The sequence below is a fragment of the Lagopus muta genome, chromosome 4 (genome assembly GCF_023343835.1).
Source record: "Lagopus muta isolate bLagMut1 chromosome 4, bLagMut1 primary, whole genome shotgun sequence".
Lineage (NCBI taxonomy): Eukaryota > Metazoa > Chordata > Aves > Galliformes > Phasianidae > Lagopus > Lagopus muta.
In genome coordinates, this window is record NC_064436.1 from 58,530,685 (window position 1) to 58,543,983 (window position 13,299).

Consider the following 13,299-nt stretch of genomic DNA (forward strand, 5'->3'; position numbering starts at 1 on the left):
CCAGAGGAAGAGGATTTGAAAAAAGCCCAAATGTGGACTCAGAATCTTTGGGTTAATTCAGTTACTTTTAAAAAGTTAATGCTGTTCCGTTACAGTGCCAGCTGCCTCTCCTCCCAAAATAAATATGCTGGAGTGGTATTTATTGTGGCCTGTATGTCCGATTGGATCAATAAGTTATTTCTTCATCTGAGAATTACATTTTTCCCTTCTGTCTTTTCTAATATTTTGTTTCCTCATCTTGCATTTCACATTTATTTCTTCAAGACATTCTGATTTTGAATTTGTGGCTAAATATATTTTCTTTATCTGCACAAAAGAGACTCTATAAGGCATTCAGACAATAGAGGTCAGGACTTGACAAGTGCTCACAACTTTTAAAAATCAGATGATCTCCAGTTATGTCTTTTGTATGACATGCTGGTGGATATAAAAATTGTGAAATTAACAATATCTTTGCCTCAGTTTCCTCATCTTTAAACAAGGATTGATTGTAAAGGTAAAAATATTTATGTACTTCAATGATGTTTAAACCAAGTGTCTAATATTCTCTCAACCTGAATATTTCTTTTATTTAAGCAATACTTGAATATCTACACAAGGTTCATTTCTATAAGTGGGAAAAATCTCCCCCACATTCCTGTGTTCTTCCACACAAATTCAAATATTCTGTGGTTTTACCTGTCTGCAAGCTGCTTTCTATAGAGCAAAGTGCTGAGATACCAGAAACCTCAACTACTGTGCAGCATGGAGCAGAAATGATCATTTGCATCTGATGGTAAGGGAGAGCTGGGCGGCACTGTGTAAGAAAGGAGGGCACTTTAGTGGATGAGGGCTCTTTCTGAGCACATGTGGTATGTGGGTGCCCAACTGCAGAGAAGGGAGGAATGGGTGATGTGTTAAATGTAGTTGGACAGGAAAGGAAAAAAGCTAAAGCAGGAGTAGGAGTGAAAAAGAAATAAATACTGCTAATAGTAAGCCACATAATTGCAATGGAAGAAATCAGAAAAAGGTTAATCCTGCGATGTCAGAAAACCTTGATAATCAGGGGGCAAGCCTGCCTGTGTAACAATAAGGGGGCAAGCCTGCCTGTGTAACAATAACTACTCCTTCCTCAGAGTAGTTTCATCCCTGTCAATAAACTAAAGTTTAAATGTAAAATGAAAGTACTTCTGGAAGAATTCAGGGTTATCTCATCATATTTCTACAGAAATCACTGCATTTTTTCTTATGTTTATTTTGTTATTTTTTTGCTTTATTTTAAATCTGAGAATTTTAGAAATACTGAATAAGATGAAAATTTTTCTGTTAGCTTTATTTTAAATTGAATATATTTCATATTCTATTTTAAATTATTTTCAACAGCTTTATCCACAGAAAAAAAAAAAAGAGGAAATTAGTCTGTTTCATACCCACCAGGTATGAAACTTCTTCTCAGACTGAGGTTGAGTCCCTCCCTTCCAGGAACACCTGAGGGAATGCAGCTGAACTTCTTTGCTTAATTAGTCAGTATATCTGAACTTAGGATGGAGTAGCATGCTTAGGACAAGCAGTATAAAAGAGAGTTGGCATTGCTTAAAAGGAAAGACTGACTTAATGGAAGATTGTGTAGGGGATGAATGAATAGGTAAGTATCAGCCTAAATCAAGGACATAGTAAGTAGAAGACTATATTTAATATTGCAGGTATTTTTTGAATCTCTGTATTTATACGTTTGCTTACAAGGTGAGGAATTGAATTGAGGCATACTGACTTAATCTGTTAAAGGTATATGTCGATGATTATTTTTCAGTCTTACAAGCATACAGCATGCTGGCATGGATTGTGATCTATTTAGAGCTCAGATGACCAGACTTCTTCCATTCTGACTTATACTTTTTCCTTAGAATGGTTAAACTATCTCTACATATACATATATTTGCTTTACAGTTCAGGCAAAGATTTAATGCATGCGATTCTTTTAAAACATATCTACTACAGTTGTCATGAATTACAACAGATTCTAGGATTTTTTTTTTTATTTGTGTGTTAAAGTAGACATACCTTTAATATCCAGTACTCAAATTCATCAGGATATGCTTTTTAGATTGGAAAAGAAACATAGCTAAGAAACTATAAACACTTTCAAAGCTTATACATATAATATAGGAAATATTTATCATCCGTGATGTACCAACACTCCATTAAATTCTTCCTTATGGAGAATAAGTCTACACGACTGAACTGCATGTATACTTGAGTGTATACTAAAGCTTATACATTTTATTTCATTATTTCAATAGGTGAAACATCCAGGTTTTAGTCCCTGGATTAAAAAGTCAAGCTATTCCTCAGAGAAGCCTTTCAGGTACAGGAGATATCAACACTGTCTCTTGTGGTCAAAGATTAACTGAATACTTATATACTGTCTTCACCTGCAGCCTGCATCCTCCTAGCCTTTGTCTAACCTCAGTTTAACTTATTCAGGGTGGATTTAACAACTTGTTAAACTTAGCTTGTAGTCTTATCATAGTCAGTGTTTTGTGAGTGTTCACAGGAAAAATCTCCCTAAGATGTATTGTAGTGCCATCTATACATAGTCTATTCTTTCTTGACTGTGCATACTTCTATGGGGACTGCAGGAGCACAGCGCTGAGACTCCTGCACCGGTGTGGAAGGTGAGGTCTGAGGCTTGGTCTCTGTGCTGTCCCTTTCCCCCACATGCAGCTCTACGGCCACTAAACTGATGTGCACTGATGTGGCTGAATCTACCTCATGTCCCTGAGCCAGTTTGGAGAACTCTCTGCCCTTATCTCCTATAAATCCAGCTCGAGGCTGGTGAAATGATCACTTGGTGACTGCAGATTAGTGGGATTATATGGGGTTTATTTGGCCTGTTAGATTTAATTTACTGCAGGGTTTAGATGGAATTGGAATATTCAAAACTGATCTTATTAAAACAGAGCCTCTTTCATGTTTTAGAATGGCCCTTCAGCATAGTGGCTCAGAGTGTCCCACAGGATGAGGTTTAATTGTGTCTTGTGACTAAGTGGGACTTGTTCTCCCATTAGTTGTTCTCACCTTATGTTCTTGACTCAAATTGTCTTGCACTCCCTACCAAGAAACTACTTATCTTCTGGATAGAGAAGCAGAAGTCTAATCCTGGGGCTTGTTGGCAGTACTATGTAAATATTTAATATCAATTATAATGGTTCTTTGGGGGAAAAAGGGTGTATAATGCATAAGACTTACTGGCACTGCTATTACCGTGCCCTGGACCCAAGCCAAAAAATATGGTAAATGTTAGAGGAAGCACACTTAGACCCTTGCGACACTAATGCGAATACAGCATGCTCCCTATCAGTGCCTCTTCAAGTAGTGTGCTGTCATTTTGCTTGGATTTCACCACTTCAGTGGAAGTTGTCAGTCTCTGGTTGAATCCAAGACTGAGCTGCAGGAAGGTGATTTGAAAGCAACTTGGAAGAGCCAACTGGATTCAGAAGTCAAATTTGATTTTTAATTTATTACCATCCACGTGACTGAAGCTATAAAATGCAAGATTACTTAGGTGAGCTTATTCTTCAGGTACTCAGCTTGTTTCTCCTGAAAAGCTCTCTGCAAGGTAAGGTCAAATTAAAAAAATAAATAAATAAAATAAGAAGACAACTATGGAACAGGATATACATAGATAACAAAATTAAAAATATACATATATATTTTTATCAGTGTTTTAATGTCTGTCATGGGAAATTCTTCTATATTTACTAGCCCAAAGACCTTCTAAGACAAGTGCTGTTGTCTTTCTGAGGCTTTAATTGAAGTACAATTAATCTATTGACAGGAAAACTAATAAGCAAAGAAAATAAATGCATACTTTTTCTAAAGAATGATGTTTTTTTCTCTCATGTAATATACTACATTTAAGTAGTTAATATTAAGCCAGCTTAGGTGCTGTAAATTTCTCATTGCCTGCTGACTATGTTGTTTCTTAGTTAGCACTCAGCTCCTTCCGCTTCTTAGAAATTCAGTGCTAAAGGTTCATCCTCATGTGAGAGTTAAGTGGAAGTGCTGGAGAGAGGAAGACATTTCTTGAGGAACCAAGATGCATTTTATAGGGTATTTGGCTACTGTGCTTGAGGCCTTAGCATCTTTCAGCCAGTGGAGAAAGTTGGCACACCACCTCCCCACCTCCATCAGCAGTTCACTGACTGAAAGCTGACTTGCAGGCAGGGGTTGCTGTCTTTCCTAATCTCATCCTTTCTGCTGACTGGGAGGAAAGGAAGAGGCTCTTCATGTTTTCATTGCTTTCCTTGTGTGTCAGCACAGCAGAAGGTGCTCAGCAACCACTCATCTGCTTACCGGTTCACCAAACGTTTGTTTTTAAGGGAAATCTGATTCTGAGAGAAAGCTATGCATGTAATACACCTTTTATCTTCAAAAGGCATTGTTCTGAAACCACTAAGCTTCTCAGAGACAGAAGACTCTAATGCTTTTTTAATTGCTGCAAACATAGATTAATCATATGCTAATTTGATAGGTGGTTCTGTTGCAAATTTCTTCTGTCTCCACGTAGAGCAAAATACTTTTTTTTTTTTTTTTTTTTAAAGTCAGAGGAAGTGTCAAGTCTTTGGTATAAAATCTGAGTCTTCATCTTGTTGTTTGGAATAAGCCTCCTAACCTTTATACAAAGAAATAATCTTACAATAATAAAATCTGAAGAGGAGCCAGTACAGTGATTCCTTAACGTACGTAGTAATGTGTATAGAAATGCAACGCATGAACAACTCCTGTATCCTTTCTCTATTGTACTTAACAGTGATTTGTGTAAGTTAATGAGAATCTCTCCACTGGATCTTGTGGGGTATGGTTTAAGTCAAAATACATTCTTAAAACTGAAAGATGTTTTCTCAACTGGAAGGCAGGGTTGAAAGTCTTGGTACAATGTAGCCCTGGCAAAGTAATTAAGACATGTCTTACAGAATTAGACCCTGTGACTGAGTATATTTTATTGTACATATGATGAGACATTTCTTAACCAATAGGCCCGGTTCTGTATTGCATATTCTACATATGTTGAGGCTAGAAGAAGGCTTTCATAGAAGAAAGATTTTCTTGTAGATTTAAGCTGTTCTCATTTTAGTTTAGTTTAAAAAAAGAAAAAAGTCTACTGAAGAGTATTGAAGGCTTAAGTTAAGGATCCAATCTTGTATTTCTTCTTATTTGTTATCTTTTGGTTCCGCAATAGAAGAAAAACAAACCTATGTGTAAAGCAGGCAATGATCATTAACTGCCTGAAGTCTGTCAAGATCACAAAAACCCATCTTCTCAATAAATTTTGTTAATTTGCAGTAAATTTTCATTTCAAGATTTTTATGAACAGTACCCCTAGGCTATAAAATGCCTTACTTCTGCAAGGGCCCTTTGTCTTCAGAGGTAGGAGGCAGTAACTGACTACTCCAGAAGAGGAGACAGTAAGCTTGCCTATGGGCTTATTTTCAACTTCTGTATTTGTTTCTACATACCTGTTCATCCCCAGTGCTTTGGAGTTCTGCATAACAGCTTAATTCCCAAAATGTTTCACTTGGAATATGTAGGAATTCCATGTGCACTCAGTCATGAAGTGTAAAGAGAAGTTAGGCAGGTGAAGCCCCTTAATTTAGCAGTGAATACTTTTCCTTTCATGTTGCTAGACTGTCATAATAAGTGTAGTTATGTAGTAATGAAAAAAGTATGTGTAAAAATGTGTTTAAAATCCAAATATCTGCATTAGTGTCTGACACCTGAGATGGTTGTTGCCTGCCTTGTTCTGTACCACTGAAGCGGGGACACCTCGCTTCTGCATGCAGCTCTCCTTGCTTCTTCATTAAGCTGGTAAGCTGGTGCTTTCCAGCTACCTAGTCCAGATATTGTGAGTTCTCTCTGTAACATCTATGTGAAGGCAACCTCATTCCTTATTCACCCCTTCCTTTTCTCCCTGAATTGAAGAACAATACTGGTCCTCAGGCTATGGATAACTTGTTCCATGTTGCCTGGCAGTGGAGGAGGAGAGAAGAAAAGGAAGAAGGTGGCTGTAAGAAGAAAACCAAAGAACTGGAAAATCTACTGCTCAGTACTGATGATCTGGGTTGGTTTTTTTTTTTTTTTTTTTTTTTTTTTTTTTTTTTCTCCCCAAAATCAAGCCCCCACAAGCAGTGCCATGCAGAAGTACAAGATGGTTGCTCCCATCCAATGCCAGAGGGTTATACCTCAGGGGTGTATGTTTCCCAGTGAGTCCTTGGAGGTTGAAATCACTTCATAGTTCATAAAACTGTAAATCAAATTGCTGAATATAAATATTCAGTCCCTCCCTATTGTAAAAACAATGATAGATTTGAAATAGAAGTGAACTCCCTATTTCTGATCCTAGGCTGTATTTCAAACTGCTTGAAAAGAATGTATCATTACTGCTGGCTTTTAACTCAAACTGAGCTGGCCCATGAACAGGAGAGGAAAGTAACAAATCAGCAATGAATCATTTTGTCCCTTGTAGAGGGATCTTACCAAGGGGCACTGGTCCTTCTCATAGCTTTGAGTTAATAGCCAGAAGTTGTTCCTCATTCCTAACCCCAGTGCTAAAGTGTATGTGCCAATGAAGCTTTTGACTCATCCTTGACTTTTACTGAGAATAAACTTTTCAAACAAACAATGCATACAATGAGAAGGAGGAAAAGTCGTAAAGATCTGTTTAGCTAGGGAGTAGTCAAATCCCCTTGCTATAATTGCAGACAGACTTTCAGTTGCACCATGGAGTATGAGAAAAAAGCATTTATTATTTAAATCCTGCTGCTTAATTTACAACTTGCCAAGGTAGAGGATTTGAGCTTTTTGTGGTCATAAAACTATTTTGCGTTATTAATTAAATTTTAAATGGAAACATAAATAGGAAATATGGGGCAACATCTGGATTTTTCAGCTGAAAAATCTTCATTCTATAATAGAAAGCTGCTGCAGTATAAACTTCAGCACATAGCAAGATGTTGTGCAGAAGAACAAAGAAGTAATCTATTGGAACTCCTGAGTAAATGAAGCAGATATAGTGAGATCATAACACAGAACATGTATTGCCAGAGTTTGGTATCACCTTTTACACTTAACAAAGGTTTTTGAGTAATCTCAGACTGTTACAGATACGGAGTGGTTCTATTTCATGCAAAAACACCTAACAGTAACCTTGAGGAGGAGAATAAACTATAGTTAAAAACATTTTGTCAGCTGAGCTGTTGGTGTTTCAAAGTAATTCCTGTAAATGTGAAAGAACATGTAGAGGAAAAAAATGTAAAAGGAAATAACAGTCAGATTCCTCCCTCCTTAGCTACTGGAAGAAGAGGTGAAGCAGTATGTGATTAATAGCTGTAAGGTCTTTTCTCAATCTCTGTAGTTACTTGAAGCTGTTGCATTATGCTTTTCACTGCCCACATCTGCAGAGTCCCTACTATAATCACCAAGAATTTTTTAGGAACAACCTGTATTGCTAAGCAAGATAGCATCAGTTTAGAAGTGGTAGTGAATTAAGATGTGTTTGCATGTTTAGTGTATAAATGCAGAGTTTTGTCTAAGTTTTTGCATGCAGCCAGCTGTGAAGAAAAGTGTTGATATGGGGAATAGCACCATATTTTATCTGCTGTCCTAGAGATCCACTGTCAGCCAAGAACTTGCATAATACAGACAAGTCTTGATTTGGGCAGAGAGAGCTGTGGCTCATGTGGGACTGTGTGCAGGTGTGAGTCAGAACGAAGATGCGTATGTAAATGTGCTGCAATCTAACCTCATAACTGAGAGATTATCTTGTCCCTGCATCTCTTATCCCACAGAGGATCTTAAGCTTTAATCAATCATTGTAGGTCAGGATAGAGCTCGCTTGATGAGGTTTGAATGCTGTAGAGTCTGATGTGATTAATAGTGTTTGGCATTAGTGTTTCCTGTTCTAGATTTTGGGGTGAAGTGTAAGCATGGGTGATGTCTCTAAAAAAAGAAATGTGAAGAATGGCACACTGTGTTCTTCACTCCAACTAGGACAGTATTACTTATACACAAAAAGGAGTTGAAGAGTTAAAACTAGTTAAAGCTTTGAGCAAAATCAAGTCTGCAACAATAGCATACTGTGGGATGTTGCACCTTTTCTTTGTATGTGAAGGAAAATAAGTATTAATCAAAATGACCAAATGACAAAGTCATGGGGATGTGGGGGCTGTGGGCAGAACTGAGCATCAGAACTGAGTAGGAGGCCAGTCCTGCAGAGAGGTAAGAGAAGCTGAGACTGGGTTAGCAGCTTCAGGAGTGAGCTGTGTGGCTTGAGTTCAAATGATGTGAGAGGTTGAACTGGGAAAAGCAGTAACAGAATAGCAGCGGGAGACCAAATGGAAGAAATAACATCTTCCAAATTTCTGTTTCAAAAAAAGTATGAAATCTCTCAAATCTGCAAGACAGAGAATTTAAGCACTGAATTACCCCAGGGAGTTACACTTATGCAGAATATTCCACATGAAGAACATATACATATATATATATAAATATATATGGCATCTGGCATGTGTGCTCTCCTAAAACATAAGCATTTATGATGGCAGGTAAAATTTTATTTGACACAGTAAGAATTCATAGAGGTGCAACAGTGGCTACATTAAATTCTGTCCATGTTATTCTGGCATGCTAGATAGCTGTTCCTGGCAGGCTATCTAGAAGCTACATGTCACTTGAAACAATGATTATTAGACAATTTAGTTTTCTACTGTTCAGGCTTCCCTGGGTTATGCTTTACAGCCTAGTGAAATAGCCAATTTTCCTGCTGTTGTTAACTGTTTGAGAATTGACCCAGGTTAGGATAGAATTTGGGGATAGAGAACACAGTTCATACTAAGTGATCATACATGATCTTCAAGTTCAGTTTAGACAAATTAGAGCTGTTTCCCTCCTTTCTGTCTTTTCTCTCTACAGCTTTTAGGATTTTGAATACAAAGTTGGAAAATATGACTGCTGTGACATTAACATGTTTGCTTGTAGATTATCATCTTGTTCTGGCACAGCTGATAAAACAGTCTTTGGTTCTGTTTAAATGTCATACTGTTTGTTGGTAATCAGTAATTAAAACATGAAATGGGTATTTGCTATTGGTCTTTCTTTGAAACACTGTTGCACATTTTACACTGTTTGGTTTGAAGTTTAAATGCCATGCAGACAACTCAGGGGTAGGATTAATAAATTGTCTTCATCTCATCAGTTGATCCATAACATTATGGAAGATCACTAAGCAGTTTTACACTTACGCATCCACTGAGCTGATTTTTGTTATTTATCAGACTTGCTGGGAACGTGTTCTGAATTAAACTAACAGTGGAGTGGGGATGAGAAGAAGAAAATGTGCATAAGATCAGAGAAGCATTGACTGTATGTATTGCTTAAAAGTTTCAGAAGTTCCTGCAAGACATATTTTGCCATATTTGGCTGCTTACAATTCCCTGACTGGCTGAGGTGTTTTTAGACCAGACCTATTCTCACTAATTGAGACTTTTTATCATATATATATATATGTATTGCTCTCTATAACTATATGATGGGAGATAGCAGTGAGCTGGGGGGTCGGCCTCTTCTTATGTGCAACTAGTGATAGGACAAGAGGGAATGACTTCAGTCTGCGCCAGGGGAGATTTGGGCTGGACATTAGGAAATACTACGTTTCTGTAAGAGTGGCCAGGCAGTAGAATGGGCTGCCCAGGGAGGTGGTGGAGTCACCGACCCTGGAGGTGTTCAAAGAACGTTTGGATGTTGTGTTGAGGGATATGGTTTAGTGAGAACTATTGGTGACCGGTGGACGGTTGGACTGGGTGATCTTGTAGGTCTTTTCCAACCTTGGTGATTCTATATATGTATATGCACTCTATGGGGCTCAGGAGCATGCCTTACACACCTGATGTGCCAAAGCCATTGTTGAGCAACGTCAGTAAACAAAATTACTCCGAAAGTCAACTGTACATTCAGTTCTCTCAAAGGTTTTGTCTGGGGAGTAAAACAAAGCAGGCATGATGGACATATGATATTTAACACCCTGGGTGGTATTACTCTACTACAAAAACAGGGTCATAAAAGAATCTATAGACTTTCACATATTTAAAATACTTCCCGTTCCCAGACTTCAAGTATAGATAGCCAAGAACTGCCAAACTCCACCCATAGCTGTTGATGAACTGCTATATCTCAACTGAAGGAGAAACAGTGTAAGAAATTGTCAAACAGAATGGGAGTGAGAAGACAAGAATTTCAATTAAAACTGTCCTGAAAAGGAAGTAAACACTTAAACAAGAATCATGATTCCAGCAATTTTGGGAAGCTGGAGGTAAAAGTGAGGAAAAATAAAGGGATTTGGATCTACTTCCTACAATGTGGAGGTTGGTGGCCCTGCATGAGGCAGGGCAGTTCGAGTTTAATGATTCTTGATGTGCCTTCCAACCCAAGCCATTATGATTCTGTGAGAGGAAATATCTAGAGTAGGACATATTTCTTACTGCAATCTGGATCTGTAACAACACAAAGGCTCTTAACATTTACTCTAATGCTCTGCTTTTCTTTTCTGCTTCAGGGAACCAAAGTGATCCACAATAGATTCAACGTCTTCCCAAATTAAAATTTCTACTGGTCAGTTTGTTACAGTGTAAATGCTGAGATTTACTTTTCTACATTTATTTGTCTACATGAACAAATGGGCTCATCTACCACGTAAAGCAGAAAGTGTATTTCTACAACTGTCTGCAATCAGTATTAGGTTTGACTACTCAGAGGAGTCTGTTAAGCAAAAGCTGCTCTCACAACTGCTCTGCTTTTCAAAGTAACTCAGATTAGATTGAGCAATACGTGTTGCAAATAATGGTGGCATTGTGCACTGCTTTAACATGTGTTGAAATTAACTTTGCAGAAGTAACAAAAGTCAATAATATGACCAATGCCTGGTGTTTTAGCACTTGTGTAACTTGTATGTTGCTATACCTTCTCTTGGTCTGGAAGTTCAAATTATGCTTCACAGATCTGGCCACATAAGAACCTTGGCTTTCATTACAGCCATCAGTTGAGGGAATCTATACTAAAAACCCAATTGACAATTGCATATTTCAGTACTTGGGAAATAAGTCCGTAACTGCATACATTCTTCCTTAAGGTCTAGTGTCTACTACTTGGAGATTCCTGTTTCTGTTCTCAGGTTTATTTTATTAATTAAAAATGTAAGTCTTATCATGAAAGTAATGTTCTTGGAAACAACAGTATGCAGTATAGTAGACTTCTTCCTGGATTTTCAAAATATATGGCTTTAGTCATAAGATATAAGTCAGATATAAGTCAGTCACTGTCACATCGTTTTGGTATACTTGGCAATAAAACTTGAATCTTGTGAAATAATCTAGGTCCTTCTGATAATCTAGTGAAGAACACTGATATCAGATGAGGAAAATCATTAAGTAAAATTGTTCTTTCATATATTAGATTACACATTTTATTAGATAAAAATACTGTAGCTTGCTCAAATTGCAAATCTTCTGCAGCAAGGGTGGGCAGAAATCAAGTCTCATTGAACTTAGAAGCCAGTATTTGAAGTCAACAGCCACTGTGGGAAATATTTGAGCATGAGTGAGACAGAAGAGACAAAAGGAATCTGATAGCTGTCAGCATCAAGCCAAAAGAAAGCTGTGGGACTATCACAGGGTGCTGTGCAGGTGATAACTTGATGATTTATGTTATCTGAGAAGCTGTACATACATTTGCTTGGAAGTTTATTCCATTAAAAGCCAAATAATTTTCTCTCTGAAAGAGATCCATTTGCCAAATGCATTAGATCTTTCAGTGGAATTTAAGTACCTTCTCTGGCATGCTTCCTTCAACATCAGTAATCAGTGTGTGTAACAGTGCAGTGTGAAAAGTCCTTGGGTAGGCTTTCTTTTTCTTTAATTTTCTTCCTCCCCTTAACTGTGAAGTTGTAATATGTCCACTGCAGTAAAGCAACACAACAGGGAGAGCAAAAGAAATAATATATAGGGACTATTTCATTGAGGATTTGAACTAATGAGAAGTTATTCATGAAAAGTTACACACAACCTTGTGTTCCACTGCTGCAGATATGCTCAGCTAAACCTTGTGTGAAGTAGAGCCTGCCACAGATTATACTTCTTCTCCGCAGGATAAGTATGGATGCAAAATAATGGACTTTAGTCAATGCTTTTTATTCCATAAGCTGAATACAAAGATGTCTTATTCATTTGAAGTCACTGTGAAATAAATTTCAAATGTCTTCCTGGAATATTTTGTCCTGTTTAGGTAATTGTTTGTACAAATTACACAAGAAGTTAAGTAAATTACTTAAGGTTAAGAAGTATTACTTACCATTTTGATTGAAAATTGACATTTAAGTTTACTGCAGAAAAATTTCATTGCAACTTGCTTGCAAATAGAACAAAGCAAATCTTTTTATGGAGAATACTTTCTGCCCTTACTAGACTTAACCAGCCAATAGAATTCCACATATGACAAATAAAAACACTATTTTAAACACCTATATTGTCATCCACTTCCCTTTTTAGAGATCGCAGTTCAGTGACTCCGGAAATGAAAGCATGAAGTGAAAATATTTTTAGGCTCAAGATACTGCTTATGGGTAAAGAGCAAGAACAACTTAGATGTGTGAAGAATTTATTGTTAGTACAGAATTTATGAACAATTGTGTGTTTACTGTTAGTATAACTGGGATTTTAAGATCCTTACCTTGTCCCCAACTCTTCTGGGTCCTAAGGTTGATGGTTTTACCCTGACTGGAAGGGTGGGGACAGCCATATGTGTCTCCAGTCCTTGGTTCTTTCTTTGTTGGTTTGCAGGTCTTCATGACATCTGAATTTACTATATATGGTGCCTTTGATCTATGTTAGGTAATAAAACTTTATTTTCATTGTTATCTTTAAAACAAGCTTTGTCCTGCTGCAGCCTGTGGTTTTCAGTTAGCAGATGATAACTGCAGTGGAAGGCCTTAAAACAAGCTGCCTTCCCAGTACATACAAGGCCTACAGAAGAGCAGTGGTGGGACATTTTGTTGAGGATTGTAATAATAGGACAAGGGGTAATGGATTTAAATTAAGAGAAAAGACATTTACATTAGAGAGTAGAAAGAAACTGTTTACTTAGAAGTTGGATAGGCATTGGCATAGCTGCCTGGAGAAGTTGTGGATGCCTCATCTCTGGAAATATCCAGGTTGGATTGGGCTTCAGCAATCTGGTCTAGTGGGAGATGTCCCTACCCATGACTGGGCAATT